Genomic DNA, 24,272 nt, shown 5'->3' with positions numbered 1-24,272 from the left:
CTTAACCGACTGAGCCACCCAGGTGCCCCTAAAAAAAAAAAAAAAGATATTTTCTCAACGTTTATTTATTTTTGGGGGGACAGAGAGAGACAGAGCATGAACGGGGGAGGGGCAGAGAGAGAAGGAGACACAGAATCGGAAACAGGCTCCAGGCTCTGAGCCATCAGCCCAGAGCCCGACACGGGGCTCAAACTCACGGACCGCGAGATCGTGACCTGGCTGAAGTCGGACGCTTAACCGACTGCACCACCCAGGCGCCCCAAAAAAGATATTTTCTATAAGCAAAGCACAACACCCTGTAGGGCAGATTGCACCCATGAAACATTGCTAATCAAATTGAACCCTTTATGGATAAAGGACATGAGTCTGGTTTTTCTCATTCTCAAGTTCCAGGATACCGTGACTCCAGGTTAAGCATCATGTTAATTTTCTACTTTTGTTTTGCTTTAGGTACTAGGGAGCTGCTGTCTGGCAGAGTTCTAGAGCCTCTGCAGGTGGAGATGGCTATGGGGGTGGGGGTGGTGGGTGGGGGACAGGTTTCTCTGGAAAGGCAATTGAAGAAGCTCAAATCTGATATCCAGACGTGTTAAGTGTTTTGTAAGCCCTGTGTCATCTGCCAGAGGGGCAGACAAAAACCTTTCCATTGACATTTTCTTCAACACCAGGCTTGTTTTGAGAGTCTGGGCCAGGTGACAATGATGGCACCAAGAGCTTGTTTTCCCAATTGGAGTCAAAACATTTGCTGAGCAACCCCATAAATTGGCTAGACAAAAGTAAATAGGAAGTAGAGACATGGGAAAGGTGAGGTGACCACACAGCCCTGGGTGAAAGGATCACTGGAGGAAAGGACGCCACAGGAGAGGTCATGGTGACCAGCTACTCAGTTAACATGTGCCATTCATTCTTTCATTCTGCCACAGATATTTATGTAGCACCTACTGTATGCCAGACACAGCCCTCTATGCTATGAACACAATAGTGAATAAGGGCAACCAAGTTCCTGCACAACATTTTTCACAACTGACAACATTTTTCACATCACACATATGCCCTCCCTGCATCTTAATGTCCTTGCTCCCATCTCCACACACATCACTGCCAACAGCCTATTCTTTTTTTTTTTTTTTTTTTTAAGTTTATTTCGAGAGAGCAAGAGCATTAGCAGGAGAGAGGCAGAGGGAGAATCCAAAGCAGGCTCCGTGCTGACAGTGTGGAGCTTGATGCGGAGCTCAGTCTCACGAGCCATGACATCATGACCTGGACCAAAATCAAGAGTCAGAACGCTTAACTGACTGAACCACGCAGGCACCTGCCAACAGCCTATTCTTAAACCACATGGTTGCAGTGTCCTCATGTCATTTTCCCATCAGCCATCATGGACCTGGGAATCCTGATGGACTTTGCTCTTTGCAGAAGCTTGGGCAATGCAGAGGCCCTATAATACCATCAGACCACACATGGGTTGTGAGGAGCCTGCTGTACCAAGATCGGCATTTACTGCAGATCGCACACCCAGGAAAGTTGGAATATATCAAGGAACTTACTGTCTTATCTCTTTCACCTTAAATGGGTGGCTGTTCAGTGTTTCACTCCAAATTCTCACCTTTTATGATTTTTAAATTTCACTGTGACATTTTCTTGCAGTCAGAAGTGGTCATCTTTAGTCTTTGAACCTTATCTAGGTTGGAAGTCTCATTTCATAGAATCCCAGTTAAGACACATTCATAATGAGAAATAATAAATTCAGGCCAACCACAGAAGCACAGTAGCCTGTTAGAAAGGATAACAGCAATTCCTGCAAAAATAGGTGTAATTATTAGTTTGTATGATAGAATCTTTGTTCAGTTCATCTTCTCTATCAAGAAAGAATATGAAGAGAAATGGTGATTTGTGACTGTCTGGAAGCCTCATTAAAGTCCAATTGTTTAAATCTGAAGAGGTAAATTTCTCTGGACAATGCTATTAATTATCATTGCCTGGGTAGGTATCTGCATCTATACAGGCACCAGTAAATTACTAAAATAATTCACCCACCAGGCTTCAATAATAGATGCAGTTATTTTTTTCCTGGAAATTTGCTTTATTTTTCCCTTTAGTATTTCTAAATTATTCACATTACTTTAACCATAGGAATGATAACAAAATTCTACCCTTTCTGGCTGAATCTTATATACCCTCAAGTCCCCAAATGTTTATTAAATAGGGGCTCATGGTGTGGGCACATTGCTTCTTATAGGGTTTAAGGTCTTGGAATTCATTCTTTATGTATTTCCATTGCTTTACAAGGGAAATTGGTGCAAGCCCTTTCATTGCATGCCCCACTCCTGATCCTGGGCTTTCTCAAATATAACATCTCCCACTCCCTCCTGGAACTCTGCCTGTCCTCCTTCAACCCTTCATCAACTTGTTTCTTGCCCTCTTTTAACACTTTCCTATATAGAGATTATTCCAAAGAAATAATACCACTGCTGGCCTTGTCAGCTCATGTGAATCAGAGACCCAGGGACTGAAACAAGGTATATGCATCACCCCTCAATGGGGTTTGGTGTGCTAAGGGCGACAGATAAGAAACTACTTTCTGTATTGCTCCACTGGTGGCAGACTGGTCATGCTCACTGACTGGGCAGCCAGAAGTCTAAGCCATCTGACTAGGTTTGGATTGCCTGGCTGGCTGGGTTTAGCTCTCACAATAGAGTGTCCCCAGGCAAAGCCATGAGGCTGACTGTGGTTCCCAGGAGCAGAGACTATTTGGTATCCTGCTTGGCACTGTGCCTGTCACATCAAGAGCCCTCAATGGGCATTTGCTGAAACTTTTACTAAGGTTTTTGGTGCTCTTGCATTTTTCCCACCCACCCATGTAGCCCATGGGATTGTCAGGCATCTGTCCATCCATACTACAGGAACAGATCTGATAAGCATCAACACTTTGAAGTTTAATAGGTCACCTCTTCCTTCTAGGAGCATTTTTGTTTGTTTTTGAAGAGGAATACAAATTTTTAAGCAAGCAAGACTATAGTTTTTAAAATAACAAGACAAATAGCTGCCACAGGGACAATTGAGTTCGGTGCACTTTATCAGTGCATCTTTCCTTGAAGGAAACGCTCATGCTATGGTAGATACTTCTGATTGTATTGAATACACAACAGCCATTTCCCCAGGTTGTTCTTGTCGATAGAGTTCTAATACATTCACATGTGGCTCTGTGCTTTAAGAAAGCAGGGCCCATTCTCAGCTGTGATTAATTTAAGGCAACCATGGTGGGTCTCTTCCCCTTGCTAACAATTGGCTTAGAAAAAGTCATGGTAACAATTATAGCCAATAAGATATAAGGAAAGGTTTTTGAGACGCGTGGGGTGAGGCATGGGAAAGTATTTCTCTTTATCAATACGCGTCAGTCTTATCATGGCCTCCACGTCTTGTGTGAGGATGCTATGGTTGGGGGTGTTGCCACCATCTTTTAACCATGAAGAGATGAGCTTAGGACCAAAGCCAACACCCTGAGGACAGCAGAGCATAATTATGAAAAGAATCTAGCTTTTGATGATGTTGAGCCACTAACTTAACTAACCCTGGACCTGCCATCTCTCAGACTGTTCCTCCTTTGAGAAAATATTATCCTTTATTGTTTAAGCCAGTTTCGGTTAAGGGTTTTTTCCTTATGGCCAAAAAACTAAACACAAGAGAGCCAACTTTGATCAGAAGATTGCCAAGCATGCAAGGACTCCAAGCGAGGTGAGTCAATTAAATTCTTTACATGGTGAATAGTCCCATGTCTGATCTTCTATTTTCCCATAGAAACCAGACAGTCAAGTGCTCCAGTGAACTATCTCCTTCCCTGAACTCTGTGGGGTGAATGTTGTCAAATTTAAACTCCACTTTGGAGAAGTCAGGAAACTTTTCAGGTGGATTTGAGCCTGAAAACCCAGGGATTTCTACCAGGCTTCTGAAGTCACGGCCTCTTCGGGAATCCCTCCTATTCCCAGTGGCTGTCATGGTCTGGGTTCCAACATAGTGTCCTTCTAAATCTCCACACTGTGGGGCAGGGAGGCATGAGGACTGAGGGAGAAGTCAGCATTCCCACCATGGGTCCACCATGCTACCCTCTGCCCTGTACTGTCTGCCAGTGGCTTTACTTGCATGAGCATACTTTCTTTGGGAAGAATTTTTTTTTCTCTCTTTCTGATAAATTTCCTTTAAATTAGTCTCCCTGTGTTTAAAGTTTTTATCACTACTGTAAAGGAATGTGATGGTTTCAGACACTCCATCTGCAGTTTGAACTAACTTTGCGTGCTTGCCTCCGAAGAAAGTCTTTTCAGGTCATTCATTAGTTGCAAATGGGATAAGTAAACTGTCCTTCCCAGGCAAACTTTAACTGATGAAAAATAGCTAATGTAAACCAGGTGGGAAATGGACTTTAGATTGTAGGGTCTAAACACAAGGGCGGCGCCAGCTCCCATGATGGGGGTCGGTTATAAGCCTCCAGTTGGAGATGGCTCTCCTAGACGTGGAGAATGGAATCAGTACATCATGCATCAAGCAAAGACATGTGAAGTCTTCTAAAGAGGCAAAAAGAGTCCCTTGGGCAATAATCACATGTAGGAATTACAAGGCAAAATAAAGACAGGTCCCTCAGAGAATGTGCTGTTCATTCATGGCAGTGGATACAGTAGGAGCTATGCTGAATGGTCACTGTCTCCTGGGCAGCATTTGCAGCTTTGTATCTGTTCTATTTCATGAGGAGGGCACAGGTAATCCAAGACAAAGTAGTCCTTGCCCTAGTTCTGAGTTTCAAAATAGAGTTCTTAAGTCTACATAAGAGAGAGTAGTCTAAAAACCAAAGGGCTTTGATTTTTGACCTTGCCAAGGCAGGCTTTGTTGAGAAAGAATTTCTGCTGGCGTTCCAAAATCTTGCTTTTGATATCAAGAGCAAAGGTAGAAAACGGATCACATAGAGCTTGCACATTAAACTTAGAGCAGGAAAGAATGCATGCTGACTGAAGTACAGGCGTCTGGTTCATACAAAAAGAGGACAAAACTCCTCTTAGGGCAGATGGAGGAGTAGGGAGAGGATGGAGAGAAGAGAAAACGGCTAGCTGCTGGTGTTAATCCCTACTCCCTGACAACCACCTGATCAACATGTGCTGGTGGATTCTAGACTCCCTCATTTGACATTTACTAAGTGCCTGATGCTGTTCCAGGTGCTTGAGCTATATCCCTGAACAAAACAAAGATGCCTGTCCTCCTGGAGTTTATAGCCTAACTGGGGAAGACAGATGTAACCAATAAACATAATAAATTGTTCGGTGTAATCTGGTGATAAAAGAAAAAATAGAGGAAGATAAGGATGCAAAGCCTGATTGAAATTCAAAGCCTGGGGACACCTAGCTGGCTCAGTCTGTAGAGCATGAGACTCTTGATCTCAGGTGGTAAGTTTGAGCCCCACATTGGGTATGGAGATTACTTAAAAATGAAATCTTTATTTTTTAATTTTTTCAATGTTTTTATTTATTTTTGAGACAGAGAGAGACAGAGCATGAGCAGGGGAGGGGCAGAGAGAGGGGGAGACACAGAATCTGAAGCAGACTCCAGGCTCTGAGCTGTCAGCACGGAGCCCGACACAGGGCTCAAACTCCTGAACCAAGAGATCATGACCTGAGCTGAAGTCAGATGCTTAACCGACTGAGCCACCCAGGCACCCCAAAAATGAAATCTTTTAAAAAAAATTCAACGCCTGAACTCAACCACTTCACTATAGTTTTCTATTATAGTTTTTTGACCATGGGAAATCTACAAAGAACCTGTTTACATTAATGATTATAAGCAACTGGGCCCAGGCCTTTCCTGAGGCAAGGGAGGCACATGTGTAACAGGTCTTGAATATAATGAGAATCACCCATGAAAATATTTAAAGATGAGAAACAGGCCCCAGGGGAGGTCACAACTCAGCAGTGCATCCTGGAGCCTTAAATTTCTTCTGCGTTCTAAACTCTGCCTTTGGAAAAGGGAAAGACACCCACAAATTAAATCCAAACATCTCACAAAATGGCCTAAAGGATGAGCAATGGCACGCGTCTGGCCCCCAGGGGGCCGACCCTCAGACCAGAACTCCACTCTGCAAGGTTTGGTCATTTGCAAATGTAAACCCACTACTGGCTTCTTCCATCAGTCACACTGCCTAACATTGCAGGGGCTTGCCGAAACGTTCACTTGTGTTTTCTTGTTCTCTTTTCTAAACTCACAACCAAGAAAATATTTGATAAGTAAAATTACCCATGACCTATAATCTTATCCACATTTCTTACAAAGGTTGTCTTTTCCAGACTTCAACGACTAGTTGAAGCCATCAGGAAGGGATTAGTGTTGTTATGAAATGTGTAAACCATTGATTATAGAAGATTCTCATCTTAGCCTTGGCATCTGGCAGTCTCCCTGTGTGTCCGAGGGTTCATGCGCATGTGTGCCTAGACACAGAATGTAGAAAGAGGGACCAGTAGATAAATAGACAAGTAGGTGATTATTTAAGGTTTAAATGTGGAATTGAAACATAAAATTTCTTTGCCTCACCATTCAGCCTAAAGGGCTATCTCACTGTGGGAAAGAATAAATGTCTACAGACATGTAGCAGAGGTCTTATTTGGGGAATATTAATCCATCCTCCACCACAGACAAGCACATGGTTCAGGCCTGACCAGTCATTTGAATTCCATTTCCCTGGCCATGGTGATTGACTCAGAAGGGGACCAACCTGGGCCAATGAGAGTCTTTCCCAGGACTTGGGTTGATGCTATCTGGAAAAAGATCTGTTCTACTAGGGCTGCTAAAGGGGTCAACTGTGAGCCTGTAGCTGCTTTGGCATATTTGTCTCTCTGTATGGAGTCAGCCTGAGGATGAAGCCAGGAGAAGAGGGACACCGTGTCCTCAGATGTCACTTGAGTCCTTGGATATAACTGCTCCTGAAGCTAGATGGACTTCCCAGTGATAGGAATTAATACATTTTCTTCTTTGCTTCAACAAGGTTAAACTGGGCTTTTGTCACTTGGAACCAAATCAATGTTAATATGCACAGGATTGTCAAGCAGAATGACCACTAATTGAGCATCTGCTGTGTGTTAGGCACAGTCCTAAGTGCATTACATCCTGTGTCTCATGAACTCCTCCTAATAGTGCTCTAAGTTGGTTGATGTTGCTGGATTTCAGAACAGGAAAGGACCTAACCATAAGATTAAGTTGCCCATCCAAAGACATATGGTTAGCAGGTAGCCTAGTGGAAATTTGGAGGCAGGATGCTAAGGCTCTTGAGTTCATGATCTTCCCACCCTTGGCACCAATGGTAGCACAGTTGGAAAAAGAGTTCTTATCACAAGACCCTGAAAATCACTTATTAGTGATTCTTAGATATTCATTTACCTGTTTGTGAGTGGGGATTAATATTTTATGAAATAAAGAATATTAGCAAAATTGGCAAATTATAAGTCTTTACCATTGGCTCTTGTTTTTAAACAACTTTATGGAAATATAATTCGCATACCATACAATTCATCCACTTAAAGTATATAATTCAATGATTTTTAGTACATTCATATATTTGTACAATCATCACTACAGTCAATTTTAGAAATGTTCATCACCTCAAAAGGAAAACCATACCCTGTGGCTATCATTCCCCTCTCTCCTTGATATCTCTCCAATGATGCGCCCACCCATCACCCTCCCAGCCATAAGCAAGCACTAACCTACTTTCCATCTCTGTAGATTTCTTTATTCTGGACTTGCACATGAATGAAAGCATAGTGTATGGTCTTTTGAGACTGCTTTTTTTTTTTTAACTGAGTTATAAGTGACATTTCTTTTCTCATAATAACTTGTAAGATTTATTCTCAACTACTTTCAAATATACAATACAGCATTATTAACTACAGACACCATGCTGTACATTATATCCCCAGAACTTATTTTATAACTGGAAGTTTATACCTGTTGACTCCATTCACTGGTTTCTCCTATTCCCTACCCCTGCTTCTGACAATCCCCAATGATCTTGGTTTTGGTTTTTGTTATATTTTGGGGTTTTTTTAGATGCCATATGTAAGCAAGATCATACAGTATTTTTGTCTTTCTCTGACTTACTATACTTAGCATAATGCTCTCAAGGTTCATCCTTGTTGTTGCAAATGGAAAGATTTCCTTCATTTTTATGACTGAATAATATTCCATTGTATACCTATACCACATTTTTATCCATTCACCCATAAATGGACATATAGGTTGTTTTCATATTTTGGATATTATAAGTAATGCTACAATGAACATGGGGGTGTTTATATTTTTTTCTTGTTAGTATTTTCATTTTCTTTGGACGAATACCCAGAAATGGAACTGCTGGATCATATGATAGTTTTATTTTTAATTTTTTGAGGTTTTCCGTATTACTTTCCATAATGACTGCACCAATTTATATTCCTGCCAACAGGGCATATGGGTTCCCTTTCCTCCACTTTTTTGCCAACACTTATCATTTCTTGTCTTTTTGATAATAACCATTCTGTGAAGCTATAGGTGTGAGGTGATATGTCATTGTGGTTTCGATTGCATTTCCTTGATGATGAGTAATGTATCTTTTCATGTACCTGCTGGCCATCTGTATGTCTTCTTTAAAAAATTATTTATTCAGATCTTCTCATTTTCAACTAAGATTTTTTTTTTTTGCTATTGAGTTGTATGAGTTCTTTATATTTTTTGTATTAGCCCTTTATCAAATATATAATTTGCAAATATTTTCCCCCATTTGGTCAGTAGCCTTTCACTATGTTGATAGTCTCCTTTGCTGTGCAGAAGCATTTTAGTTTGATGCTGCCCCATCTATTTATGCCTGCTTTTGTTGCATTCTCTTTTGGTGTCAGATCCAAAAAATATTCAAGACTAATGTCAATGAGCTTACCATATATATTTTCTTCTGGAAGTTTTATGGTTTCAAGTTTTACATTCAAATCTTTAATCCATTTTGATTAATTTTGGTGTTTGGTGTAAAAATACTGGTCCAGTTTAGTTCTTTCCCATATGACTATCCATTTTTCCCATTATGAAGAGACCCTACCTTCCCCATTGTATATTCTTGGCTTCTTTGTTACAAATTAACCATACACATGTGCATATGTTTCTGGGCTCTATTCTGTTTCATTCATCTATGTGCCTGTTTGCTGTTTGTTTGAGACAGAGACCACACTATCGTGCATGCAAGAACAGGGAGGGATGGCCAAATTGGCCAGGAGGAGGTCAAACTTTCACTCTTTGCAGACAACACGATACTCTATCTGGAAAACCCAAAAGATTCCACCAAAAAACTGCTAGAATTGATTCATGAATTCAGCAAAGTTGCAGGATATAAAATCAATACACAGAAATCAGTTGCATTCCTATAAACCAACAATGAAATGACAGAAAGAGAAATCAAGGAATTGATCCCATTTACAGTTGCACAAAAAAACCATAAAATACCTAGGAAAAATCTAACCAAAGAGGTGAAAAATCTACACTGAAAACTATAGAAAGCTTATGAAAGAAATTGAAGAAGACACAAAGAAATGGAAAAAGATTCCATGCTACTGGATAGGAAGAACAAATATTGTTAAAATGTCAATACTACCCAGAGCAATCTACATATTCAGTGCAATCCCTATCAAAGTAACACCAGCATTCTTTACAGAGCTAGAACAAACAATCCTAAAATTTGTATGGAACCAGAAAAGACCCCGAATAGCCAAAGCAATCTTGCAAAAGAAAACCAAAGCAGGAGGCATCACAATCCCAGACTTCAAGCTATACTACAAAGCTATAATCATCAAGACAGTATGGTACTAGCACAAAACAGATACTCAGATCAATGGAACAGAATAGAAAACCCAGAAATGGACCCACAAGTGTATGGGCAACTAATTTTTGACCAAGCAGGAAAGAATATCCAATGGAATAAAGACAGTCTCTTCTGCAAGTGGTGCTGGGAAAACTGGACAGCAACATGCAGAAGAATGAACCTGGACCACTTTCTTACACCATACACAAAAATAAACTCAAAATGGATGAAAGACCTCAATGTAAGACAGGGAGCCATCAAAATCCTCGAGGAGAAAGCAGGCAAAAACCTCTTTGATCTTGCCCGCAGCAATTTCTTACTCAACATGTCTCCGGAGGCAAGAGAAACAAAAGCAAAAATGAACTACTGGGACCTCATCAAAATAAAAAGCTTCTGCACAGCGAAGGAAACAATCAGCAAAACTAAAAGACAACTGACAGAATGGGAGAAGATATTTGCAAATGACATATCAGATAAAAGGTTAGTATCCAAAATCTATAAAGAACTTATCAAACTCAACACCCACGAAACAAATAATCCAGTGAAGAAATGGGCAAAAGACATGAATAGACACTTCTCCAAAGAAGACACCAGATGGCCAACTGATGCATAAAAAAATGCTCAACATCACTCATCATCAGGGAAATACAAATCAAAACCACAATGAGATACCACCTTACAACTGTCAGTATGGCTAGCATGAACAACTCGGGCAACAGATGTTGGCGAGGATGCAGAGAAAGAGGATCTCTTTTGCATTGTTGGTGGGAATGCAAGCTGGTGCAGCCACTCTGGAAAACAGTGTGGAGGTTCCTCAAAAAACTAAAAATAGAACTACCCTATGACCCAGCAATTGCACTACTAGGCATGTATCCAAGGGATACAGGTGTGCTGTTTTGAAGGGACACATGCGCCCCCATGTTTATAGCAGCACTATCAACAATAGCCAAAGTATGGAAAGAGCCCAAATGTCCATCGATGGATGAATGGATAAAGAAGATGTGGTGTGTGTGGTGTGTGTGTGTGTGTGTGTGTGTGTGTGTGTGTGTGTGTGTGTGTGCGCAAATCTTGCCATTTGCAACTACGTGGATGGAACTGGAGTGTATTATGATAAGTGAACTTAGAGAAAGACAAAAATCATATGACTTCACTCATCTGAGGACTTTAAGAGACAAAACAGATGAACATAAGGGAAGAGAAACAATAATATAAAAACAGGGAGGGGGACAAAACAGAAGAGACTCATAGATATGGAGAACAAACTGAGGGTTGCTAGAAGAGTTGTGGGGGGGGGATGGGCTAAATGGGTAAGAGGCACTAAGGAATCTACTCCTGAAATCATTGTTGCACTATATGCTAATTAATTTGGATGCAAATTAAAAAAAAAAAAAACAAGGAGGGATGGAAGGATGGAGGGAGAGGAAGAGAGAATCTTAATCGGCCTCCGTGCCCAATGTGGAGATTTGTCATGGGGCTCACACTCATGAACTGTGAGATCATGACTTGATTCAAAATCAAGAGTCAGACTCTTAACCACCTGAACCACCCAGGTGCTCCTATGTGCCTGTTTTCATGTCAGTACCATATTCTTTTGATTATTCTAGCTTTGAAATATGGTTTTAAATCATGCCTTTAGCTTTGTTTTTTCCCCCTAAAGATTTATTTGGCTATTCAGGGTCTTTTGTGGTTCTATACAAATCTTAAGATTGTTCTATTTCTGTGAAAAAATGCCATTGGAATGTTGCTGGGACTGCATTGAATCTGTAGATTGCTTTGGGTATTATGGGTATTTTAACAATATTCTAATTCATGAGCACAAAATGTCTTTATATTTATTTGTGTCTTCTTCAGTTTCTTTCCTCAGCATCTTATATTTTTCAGTGTACAGGTCTTTCACCTCCTTGGTTAAATTTATTCGTAGGGAATAAATGGGAACTACTTTGGCTGCATCCCATAACTTTTGGTATATTGTGTTTCCATTTTCATTTGTTTCAGGCATTTCTTTTTATATATTTTTTTTTGATCCATTGGTTTTTCAGTAGCATGTTGTTTATTCTCCACATATTTGTGAAATTTCTCATTTTCTTCTTGTAATTGATTTCTAGGTTCATACTTCTGTGGATAGAAAAGATATTTGATAGTTCAATCTTCTTAAAGTTATCAAGACTTGTTTTGTAGCCTAACCTATCCTGGAGAATGTTCCATGTACATCTGAGAGGAATGTGTGTTTTCCTGCTTTTGGATGGAATGTTCTTGTATATATTAAGTCCACGATCTAATGGATCATTTAAGGCGAATGTTTTCTTACTGATTTTCTGTCTAGAGGATCTATCCAGTGATGAAAGTGGGGCTAAACCCCTCTCCTATTATTGTATTGCTATTTCTTCCTTTATGTTTGTTAATGCTTGCTTTATATATTTAGTTACTTCTATCTTGGGTGCATAAATATTTGCAAGTGTTATATCCTCTTATTAGATTGGCCCCTTAATCCTTATGTAATGCTCTTCTTTGTCTCTTATTACAATCTTTGTCTTAATGTCTATTTTGTCTGATGTAAGTATAGCTACCACTGCTTTCTTTGCGTTTCATTTGAATGGAATATCTTTTTTTAATGCCTTCACTTTCCATATATGTGTGTCCTTACATATCAAATGAGTATCTTGTAGGTAGCATATGGATGGGGCTTGATTTTTTTTTAATCCATTCACCCAATCTATGTCTTATGATTGGAGAATTTAGACCATATACATTTATATTTTTTTATTTTTTTTATTTTTTCAATATATGAAGTTTGTCAAATTGTTTTCCATACAACAGCCGGTGCTCATCCCAAAAAGTGCCCTCCTCAATACCCATCACCCACCCTCCCCTCCCCTCCCCTTCCCTCCCTTCCTTCCCTCCCACCCCCCATCAACCCTCAGTTTGTTCTCAGGTTTTTTTTTTTAATTTTTTTTTTAACGTTTATTTATTTTTGGGACAGAGAGAGACAGAGCATGAACGGGGGAGGGGCAGAGAGAGAGGGAGACACAGAATGGGAAGCAGGCTCCAGGCTCTGAGCCATCAGCCCAGAGCCTGACGCGGGGCTCGAACTCACGGACCGCGAGATCGTGACCTGAGCTGAAGTCAGAGGATTAACTGACTGAGCCACCCAGGAGCCCCAGTTTGTTCTCAGTTTTTAAGAGTCTCTTATGCTTTGGCTCTCTTCCACTCTGACCTCTTTTTTTTTTTCCTTTCCCTCCCCCATGGGTTTTTGTTAAGTTTCTCAGGATCCACATAAGAGTGAAACCATATGGTATCTGTCTTTCTCTGTATGGCTTATTTCACTTAGCATAACACTCTCCAGTTCCATCCACGTTGCTACAAAGGGCCATATTTCATTCTTTCTCATTGCCATGTAGTACTCCATTGTGTATATAAACCACAATTTCTTTATCCATTCATCAGTTGATGGACATTTAGGCTCTTTCCATAATTTGGCTATTGTTGAGAGTGCTGCTATAAACATTGGGGTACAAGTGCCCCTATGCATCAGCACTCCTGTATCCCTTGGGTAAATTCCTAGCAGCTCTATTGCTGGGTCATAGGGTAGGTCTATTTTTAACTTTTTGAAGAACCTCCACACTGCTTTCCAGAGTGGCTGCACCAATTTGCATTCCCACCAACAGTGCAAGAGGGTTCCCATTTCTCCACATCCTCTCCAGCATCTATAGTCTCCTGATTTGTTCATTTTGGCCACTCTGACTGGCGTGAGGTGATATCTGAGTGTGGTTTTGATTTGTATTTCCCTGATGAGGAGTGACGTTGAGTATCTTCTCATGTGCCTGTTGGCCATCTGGATGTCTTCTTTAGAGAAGTGTCTGTTCATGTTTTCTGCCCATTTCTTCACCGGGTTATTTGTTTTTCAGGTGTGGAGTTTGGTGAGCTCTTTATAGATTTTGGATACTAGCCCTTTGTCCGATATGTCATTTGCAAATATCTTTTCCCATTCCGTTGGTTGCCTTTTAGTTTTGTTGGTTGTTTCCTTTGCTGTGCAGAAACTTTTTATCTTCATAAGGTCCCAGTAGTTCATTTTTGCTTTTAATTCCCTTGCCTTTGGGCATGTGTCAAGTGAGAAATTACTATAGCTGAGGTCAGAGAGTAGACCATATACATTTAAAGTAATTATTGATATTTAGGTACTTATTGCCATTAAAAAAATTATTTTCTAGCTGTTTTGTAGTTCCTGTGTTTCTTTCTTCTCTTGCTCTCTTCCTTTGAGACTTGATTTTCTGTAATGGTATGCTTCGATTTCTTTCTCTTTCTCTTTTGCGTAATTACTGTAGATTTTTACTTTTAGGTAACCATGAGGCTTATATAAAAGAACTTATATTTATTACATGCTACTTTAAGTTGATAAGTTTGAATGCATTCTAAAGCTCTACATTTTTACGCTCCCCTTCCCACATTTTATATTTTTTATTTCACATTTTATATCTTAAAATCATGTGTATCCTTTATCTAATTATTGTTTTTAGTTATTTTTTACTGCTTTTGTCTTTTAACCTCCATACTAGCTTTGTAAGTGATTAATTACCATTACAGCATCAGATTATTCTAAGTTGTACTATGTATTTAACTTTATCAGTGATATTTATACTGTCATATGTTTTTCTGTTAGTAATCAGCACCTTTCATTTCTACTTAAAGTACCTTTAACATTTCTTGTAAGGCTGATCTAGCAGGATGAATTCCTTTAGCTTTTGCTTATATGGAAAACTCTTTATCTCTCCTTCAATTCTGGATGACAACTTCTCCAGGCATTTGACTGGCAGAATTTTTCTTTCAGCACTTTGAATATATCATGCAGAGTATCTGCTGAAAAATCTACGAGTTGTCTCATGGGGATTTTCTTGCACATAACAAGTTGATTTTCTCTTGATGCTTTTAATATTCTCTTCTTGTCTTTAACTTAACATTATGATATGAATCTCTTGTGTGTAATTCTTTAGGCTTCCTGGATCTGGATGACTGTTTCCTTCCCTAGAATAGGGAAGTTTTCAGTCATTATTTCTTCAAATAAATTTTCTGCCCTTTTCCCTCTCTTTCTCTCTCTTTTCAGGAGCCCTACTACGTGAATGTTGGTCTGCTTAATGTCGTCCTACAAGCCCCTTAAGCTATTTTCTCTTTTCATTCTTTTCACTTTTTGCAGCTGATTGTGTTAGTGCCAGTGCCTGTCTTTGAGTTCACAGACTCTTCTACTTCATCCAGTCTGCTTTTGAACCTCTCCTGTGTATTTTTCAGTTGAGTTATTGTACTTTCTTTTTTTTTTTTTTTTAATTTTTTTTTTTCAACGTTTATTTATTTTTGGGACAGAGAGACAGAGCATGAACGGGGGAGGGGCAGAGAGAGAGGGAGACACAGAATCGGAAACAGGCTCCAGGCTCTGAGCCATCAGCCCAGAGCCCCATGCGGGGCTCGAACTCACGGACCGCGAGATCGTGACCTGGCTGAAGTCGGACGCTCAACCAACTGCGCCACCCAGGCGCCCCGAGTTATTGTACTTTCAACTCTGTAATTTCTACTCGGTAATTTCCTATATTTTCTGTGTGTTAAAATTTTCACTGTGTTTATCCATCCTTCTCCCAATGTGGTGAGCATCATTATGACCATTATTTCAAACTCTTTATTAGGTAAGTCACCTATCTCCATTTCATCAAGGACTACTTCTGATGTTTTATCTTCTTCTTTTGTTTGTAACATATTCCTCTGGTTCTTCATTTTTCTTGACTCTCTGTTGGTTTCTATGCATTAGATAAAACAGCCACCTCTCTCATTCTTAAGAGTGGCCTCATGTAGGAGATGAATCTTATTGTTCAAACTTGCTCTAGCTCTTGATTGTCTCTCAAACCTTTGTGATTGGCCAACCAGCCTATTTTAGATTTAATGACTGCTAGTAGTTGAGAGTGTGCCATGACCAGTTAGCGTCCCAAAGAGGAAGATTTCAGTCAGCACCTAGATTCAGGCTGATTGGAAGCCAGATCCTCAGGCAGCAGCTTTTAAAATATGCAAATATGTGCAGTTCTATGGGACCTCAAGTTTAAGTCCCACTGGCCACCATAGCTAGGCAATTTAGAGGTGTCTCCTGTGTGGCTGTTGGAATAAATCAGGGCACCAAATGAGTGTACAAGCACTTTAGATAAGCTAATGGAGCTCTTTAACAGAGCTGTGGTGGTAGTCACAAAAATCTGGGAGCCAGACATCAGTACAGGTACCTTTCTGGGAGATACCAGTGAGCTGAAGTGAGGCAGAGGAGAGGACAAAGATGATGTTCACTGGCCTCTGTCCCCAGAGCACCTCAGTAGGCTGCTAGATGTGTGCCAAACCAGATGCCTGCCACTCAGACCAATGCTCCAGGATAAGCAGATAGGCCTCTTTCAGGGAAAGACTGGGCACACGTTTCAATCTAATATTTATGCAGTGCCCTGGGGATAGTGGCCGACCAAACTGATCTCTCCAATTGTTTCAATCTCCATGGGACCCAGGAAGACAAACTCTGCTGGCCACCAGATCCAGACAATCAAGGAGTGGCCCTGGGCACCAGCCACAAAATCCAGGGCACTAGACACTGTAAATGCTCCTTTTGGAAGATATTGGTGCTTTGGAGTATGGCAGAGGGAGAGCACAAAGATAGCACCTACCCTCCAAAGTCTCTGGAAAGGATTACAGTAAGCCCTTAGATATGTGTTTAATTAGAAACACAGGCCACAGCTACAAAGATAAGCTAATAGGCCTTTTTCACAGAAAGGCTGGGCTTCTTGGACTGTTGCCTCTTGCTGTGTCCTGGGGATAGTAGATGGTTAAGAATACTTTCTTTATTAGTTATGGTCCTGTGGGATTCATAAGTTTAAGCCCCAGAAGTTCACAGAGTCAGTGATCTAGAGGTGCCCATTAGGCACTAGCCACAAAATTCAGGGTGCCCGACAGGGCTACAGTCTCCTTTCTGGGAGATACCAGTGAACTAAAAGGAGGCAGAGGGAAAGTGAAAAAGTGATGTCCATTGGCCTCTGTCCTGAGAATATTTCACTTGGCCCCTAGACATATGTTAAATTAGATGCTTACTCCTCAGGCAGACACTTTAAGATAAGCAAATAAGCCTCTTCCACAGAAAGTCTGGGTGCTTTTCAGCTAGCTGCCTCTGCACTGGGCCCTGGATGGGTATATCTGAGCTTACAAGCCCTTTAAGAGCCTTTTCTCACTCACTGTAGCCTTGTGGGTCTTATAGATGTGGGCCCCATTGGCTTTCAGAGCTAGATGTTTTGGGAACTCATCTCTCAGGTGAAGGTCTTAACAGTTGGGATGTCCAGGGGTGCCTGGGTGGCTCAATCGGTTAAGCATCTGACTTCGGCTCAGGTCATGATCTCGCAGTTCACGGGTTTCATCCCTGCATCGGGCTCTGTGCTGACAGCTCGGAGCCTGCTTCGGATTCTGTGTCTCCCTCTCTCTCCCTGCCCCTCCCCCATTCATACTCTATCAATGTCTCTCAAAAAATAAATAAATGTTAAAAAAAATTTTTTTTTAAGTTGGGATGTCCAATAAGGACTTCAAAACCTACATTCCTTGGGAAGAAGCTCTAGGTTTTGAGTCCCTTCCTCATTGTAGGTCACCATGCCATAGGTTGGGTTTATGGTAAAATTGTGTTTCAGCCTCTCCTACCTGCTTTGATATGGGTTTATTGTTTATTTGCCTGATATGAGTCACTCTGCTAGTTTTGGGTGTTTTTTATTTTTTCAGAGGAAATTGTTCCGTAAGTAGCTGTAGATTCAGTGTATCTGTGGAAGGAGGTGAATTCAGGATCTTCCTACATTGCTATCTTGAATCAGAATCCATGACTGCCTTCTTTGTTTTAGTATAATGTTTCTAAGGTTTATCCATGTTGTAGTATGTATAATATTTCTTAATATTTATTTTTTAATATTTATTTATTTTTGAGAGAGAAACAGAGTGTGAGCAGGGGAGTGGCAGAGAGAGACAGACAGACAGACACAGAATCTGAAACAGGCTCCAGGCTCTGAGATGTCAGCACAGAGCCCAATGTGGAGCTTGAACCCATGTGAGATCATGTCCTGAGTCGAAGTCAGATGCTTAACCAATTGAGCCACCCAGGCACCCCTCATTTCTTTTTATTTTACTAATAATTCTTGGCCTCTTTTGATATCCTTTTTCATTCCTTTAAGAATTCCCTGAAAGCTGAGCCTCCCTTCCCCTGAAAACATATATATATGTAACAGTTTCTAAGGGTTCGTAGATCCCTTGAATCCCATCATGGAGCCCAGTATAAATGTATCAATGTAAGTATTCATTACTAAAAGCCAGACATGAGTTTAAATGGCAATTCTTTGCAGTGGGGTGTCTTTCCTATGTACGTGTAACTCTGACCAAAGTAGGCCCCACCAAGCAGTATTCTGTAAGGAGACTGCTTTCCTGGGAACCTACTCCAAGCAGAACAGAACTGCAATACTCAAATAGGCTCATTGGGCACATGCCACCCTCACTAACAACAGCTGCAGAGATTCTCTCAGGACTTTATGAAGATACAAAAGGATTAAATGAGAATGACTAAACAGCATGAAATAAGAACTATGTGCAGTTTACTATATAGTAAACTTTATAGTAAACATGTACAGTATGTTTATATAATAGGCTATAAATGATACACAGAGGGCCCTGGTAAGAGTTTCCAATTCCTCCTTGCTAGATACTGGTGAAATCTTATCAAGTGTGGCTGAGAATATAGTCTCTTGTCTGGACAAGTCAGGGTTATGATGATCCTCTGAGTTTCCCATATTGTCCCCCTAACCTAATAATCTGCACTTGGAGTGTGGCTTCCTCCTAGCAGGGCCCTTGATAACCATGGAAGAAAACTTTTTATGCAGTAGCTGGGATGGGCACTAATCAGATAATTGAAAATACAGGTTTGAGATGAGCTATCCTTTAGGGGCGCCTTGGTGGCTCAGTCGGTGAAGTGTCTGACTCTTGATATCAGCTCAGGTCATGATCTCACAGTTTGTGAGATTGAGCCCCGCATCAGGCTCTGCACTGACAGGTGGAGGCTACTTGGGATTCTCTCCCTCCCTCTCTCTCTCTCTGCCCCTCCTCTGCTCGCATAGGTGCTCTCTTTCTCAAAAATAAATGTTAATAAAAAGATATATTTTTGACATTATATTATCTTTAGCTAACACAAGGAAAAGATAAATATGTATATTTAACATTTTATTTTTACTTACAGCATATACTAGGTTCAGCTAAGCATATGAAATTACTGATATGCAACTATTTCCGACATTCAAAGTAGAGCTTTCGTAGGACACAACCTAAAAAAGGTGTTCATTTAAATCTTGGTCTTCTGATCAGCATTCCGAATCACTTTTTTTTTTGTTATTATCTATACCTATATGTATCCTCTACAATTTTTGTTTGTATTTTATTGAAGTAGACCTAAACTTGCAGGCATTTGTTCTGGAATCTGAATATAGAATATATTTCTAGGGTTGTTTTTTTTTCTCTTTAATCTCTTACAGTTGTCTTACCCATACAGCTATTGCCCATAATCTGATAACAGCCTTTTCTCTACAGACTGACTTTTGTTAAATCTTTCCAAGCTTCCAGGTATTTTCTGAAGCAAATACCAAGGACTAGTTTCAGGCAGAATCCTGAAGTTGGTCAAAGTTATCTCCAGTACATTTCCTCCCACTTACCCTCATTTACCTCAGGGTGAATTCTGATTCAAGATAGCAACGTAGGAAGATCCTGAATTCACCTCCTTCCACAGATACACTGAATCTACAGCTACATATGGAACAATTTCCTCTGAGAAAATAAAAACAACCAAAACTAGCAGAGTGACTCATGCATCAGGCCCCCACTGGTCAGACCAATCTCAGATGGAGTTGCTAAGACCCATCTTCTAAGGATAGGATGTGATCTTCACATGGCTCTCTTGCTTTCCTCTCCTCTGTCTCAGGGCTCTGGTCACTCTAAGTTTATCTGCAGGTGTTAGGATATGCTCGCTTCTTTCCAAACTCACTGGTACTTTGGTCCAATCTACCATTGACTCCCACTTGGACTTCTGTAACAGCATCCTTCCTATTTCCTGGAATCCTCTCTGACTCTATCCAACGTTTTGTTTTTTGTTTTTTGTTTTTTTTTTTCCACAAAGCAGTCACAGTGGGTCTTTATGAGGTACAAATCTGATCATGTCACTCTCCTTTTGAAGGTTTTCATTGGCTTCCCATTCTCTTAGAATAGAGACCAAACTTGTCAAAAGTACTCTTGAGGTTCTTTAAGACCTGGCCTTGCCTACCCTTCCATGCCTTTGTGCCTCACACCTCTTCCCTTGCTCTTTGTGTTCCAAGAATTTTGTCTTCTTTCAATTCGTCATGTACTCTATGCTCTTCTCTGCCTCCAGATCTTCTGTTCCTTCTCCCTGGGATACCATCAGTTTTATCACTCAGTTGCACCCAGAGAGCCCTTCTCCCATGGTCTAAAATCCTAGAGTACCCGGTAGCACCCTTTTTGGAATGTTCTTCAGACTTCAAATTCCTAGTCCAACATCTGACACATTCAATGGACTTTAAGATACATGGGGAGAGGAACTTTCCTTGTTGTGATTGTTGCTCTATCCCCAACACAATATCTGGCACTCAATAGATATTAACAGATATTTGTTGATTCAATGAATATATATGGTACCCTTCTCAGAGTATTTGTCTCTGAATAAAAACACTTAGTAACATGAAACCTGTTAATTTCAAAGCACCCCAGTAGGCCAGTTGATAAGGTACTTATGGGCAGACTCACATTTTCATGTGCCTACTGGATTACATCATGTTGGGGAATTAAGAGCCTATAGGCTATCAAGAATGAATTTTGAATTCATCTCTTCCCAGTTCATATTCCATTATATTTATTTCTCAGAATTATCTTGAGTCCTGGATTCTTTCTCTTGAGAAGTTTCTAGGGATCCCATAATTTAACTACTTTTGTATTTGTCACCTATAAGGTACATGGAAAATAAAATAATGTGGCAGGGGTGCCTGGGTGGCTGAGTCAGTTAATTATCTGACTCTTGATTTTGGCCCAGGTCATGAGCCCAGGGTCATGAGATAGAGCCCCACATCAGGCTCTCTAGTGGCCATGCAGCCTGCTTGAGATTCTTTCCCTCCTTCTCCTTCTGTCCCTCCCCTGTTTATGTGTGGACACTCCTTATCTATCAATCAATAAAGTAAAACAAGTAAGCAAATAAGTGGCAAAGACACTGCCGTGGAGAAATGTCTCAGTCTTTCCACGCTCCTGAGAGCACAACACACTGGGAAGGGTAACAGAGCATTGGTCTCCCGCAGATGGGCCTACAGTCTCCTCAGTGGTGCTCTTGTCCACTCCAGCCTTCTGCTCTGACACTATGTGAGGCTGTGTCTTTAAGTGAGAAAGAAACTCACAAAGGAAGTATAACCTCGTCTTTGAGGTGATTGTTGAAATAAGCTTGCTTTGATACACTGAAGACATTTTCCACTTCATTTTCCATTTTAGGACTCATCAGTAACTTCCTGTATCTCCTTTTAAACAGACATCTTTGGCCAGAGAGGAGAAGCTGGTAACGTAAAAATAGCCAGATATCTGGTGATATTTCAAAGGCATAATGGAGAACTGTGACACATTGCTGTGTTGTGGGGCTCAGTTTATGTCTTCCATCTTCCTCAGGAAGACAGAAGAATTAGTCTGGTTTATGATGAGTTTTGTGTATGTTTATTGGAAAATATTCTGCTTCAAAGAGACCTTTAACCTCTAGCCAAATGCACACTTCAGGGAAGATCCTCTATGTAGACCCGTGTGCACTTACTACATGGCACGTTTCAGACACAGCAGTTTCACGAGTTCCAAGATGCCAGGCTGAAGACAATATATTGTCTGTTGGCTTCAGTCAACCCTGGGCTATTCATCACTTTCTCTTGATGATACACTCAGCCATGTTCCTGGGTTTAGAAAATCAAAGTGCTGAAAGCATAAGGGCATATTATCTGGAGTACACCTACAGAAGCTCAGTTCTGATTAGGGCTATTGTTTAGGTTTACGACAAGTTCCTCACAAACCATTAGGTTTAGAGTTTAGTGCGTGGAAGACACATCTGAGGCTTCTTGCACCAGACCAAACGAGACCAGACACACAGATATTTCATGCAGTAACCACAAAAACATTCCTATCTTTTAAATAGAAGAAGCCAACCTATTATAACCTGCTCTGCAAACACTCATTTTATTTATTCATTCTCCTTTGATGCTTGGCACTTAACCTGAATGGTTTTTTGTTTTGTTTTGTTTTGTTTTTTAATGTTTTCAGTTTGACCAAACAGGAAGTAGAGAGCATCATTTGATTTTAAATCTCTTTTCCTGAGTAGATATTTTGGATACAAAACAACAGTTAAACCCTATTTGTTTGGGACACGTACGCAGGTAATTTAAGACACTTAGGGATTTCCCCCTTCTCTTTTTCCTGTCCACATCTGTGCTTGTAGGACAATGTCTCTGGAGATCCATTAACTTAGCCATTAGGTCAAGCAGGCACCCATGGTTTATGAATAGTAAGCAAGACCATGTAGGAAAAAACAAAACACAACCATGGTGAGCAAGAACATGAGGGTGGTGGGGGATGCACTGATCAAAACAGAATGGGACAGCCTGGCCAGGGAAGACGCAGCCGCCCTATAGGTGTGGCTGGAGTATCCACCCTAGGATGGTTGGGTCTGCTGGGGCACTAATTATTTTGCAGTCAGAAAGTGCCTGATGAAAGGCTTAAAGGAGAAATTCAATGCAGTTTCCTTTTATCTGCCTCTCCAATTGATGTCTATACAGAGCAAGCAGGGCTCCTCAAACACGCCAGCCTGTTTCAGATACACAAGATTAAGTAGCTAGTGACATTCAAGACCAATCGGCCCACCCAGGAGGACTGAAGCCAGCGGAAAAGCTGTCAGATTTCTCCTTTTCTCCATTAATCTTAAAGCTTTTCAGTGGTGCCAGGTCGCATCTCCATCAGACAAGCTGGGAAGAGTGTCCAGCAACTTTCCACACCCCCACCCCCGCACCCAGAAGAGTAACCCCTTCAGTGCTGAGCTGGTCTCTCAGGACTCAGGGCTTTCTCTTCTGGTCAGAAAGAGATCCTCACTGGCCCTGTGGCCTCACAACTCTGGGGGAAGCTAGAAGCGATGGTGGACTCCTTCCTTCTGCGTGCACAGCTGGTCCACTCCCCAGAGGCTGTGACACACAGGTGTCAGAGCGCTGTCCTGGAGGAGACAGCTTTTTAGGGGTAACCGTGGGAGGACCAGGAAAATGGGTGCCCCCTCAGTAGTCCACGCTTTGCTATACCACACGGCTGTGGGGTTGGCGGAGAGGGGCAGCCAGGGGGGAAAGATGAGAGGAAAGCAGAAGAAAGGTCGTGCAAATAAAGGGAAATGGTCTGGATTCGTAACACTCCTTCCCCCACACCTCACTGCTAATCTCTCTGGAAGCAGGTGACAACCTGGACAAGAAGTCACCAGTAGTGAGCAAAGGAACCTGTCTGCCGGCTTGGATAGAAGCTCTTGCTGAGTCAGAGTTTCTGAGAGCTGACAGGAGTGGCTCCATGAGCACAGTGGGGGTGGGTGATGCCTCTGGCTCGCAGAGCACCAGCATTGCCTTTGAAGATAGGACGCAGGAAACCGCTGGCTGGAAGGGCCCAGGGTCTTTTCCTTCTTTCTATGTACCCCTGAGAGCTCTTTCTGGAGCGTTTCTCTCCCAATCAGTCCCAGTCTGCCCCAACAATAGGTGTCTGAGAAAGCTGTGGGCCCAGTTCCTTCAACTGGGGGTGATTTATGGCAGCAGGTAGAGACTGATTCTGCTCAAAAACTAAACTCTGGCCTCCACTAAAATCTTCCACAGCTCATATATTTTTAACACACACACACACACACACACACACACACACACACACACACACAGAGTCTTGGTCCCAAAAACCCCATTCTTGAGCAGCATAGATCACTCTCTGGATGGGTTATCTTGTTCCCATTAGTAGGTGTGTGCTTCCCACAGCTCCTACCCCACCCCAGATGGCTGCTGGCAGCAAGGGCTCAGCCTCTTTCCCAAATGCAGGGATTATAAAATAGACCTCTGGGTGACTCGCTTTAGGGCAACTTTCTGCACAGTCCCCAGATGCATTTAAATAACTTTTGTGACATCAAAGAAGTCACTCTCTGTATCAGTCCTGGTGAAACCAGGCCATCACCCAGAGTGAATAGCATCTCTTAATTAGATTAAAATGTTAATGAGCATAAAGCTATGCTAAAATAGACTTGTCCTATCAGCCTCACCTAAACTGGGTAGAACAGATGTGCCATTGTTGAGTGTATTAATAT

The sequence above is a fragment of the Herpailurus yagouaroundi genome, unplaced genomic scaffold (assembly GCF_014898765.1).
Source record: "Herpailurus yagouaroundi ecotype Mexico unplaced genomic scaffold, PumYag 29, whole genome shotgun sequence".
Lineage (NCBI taxonomy): Eukaryota > Metazoa > Chordata > Mammalia > Carnivora > Felidae > Herpailurus > Herpailurus yagouaroundi.
This window is presented reverse-complemented; position numbering follows the sequence as displayed.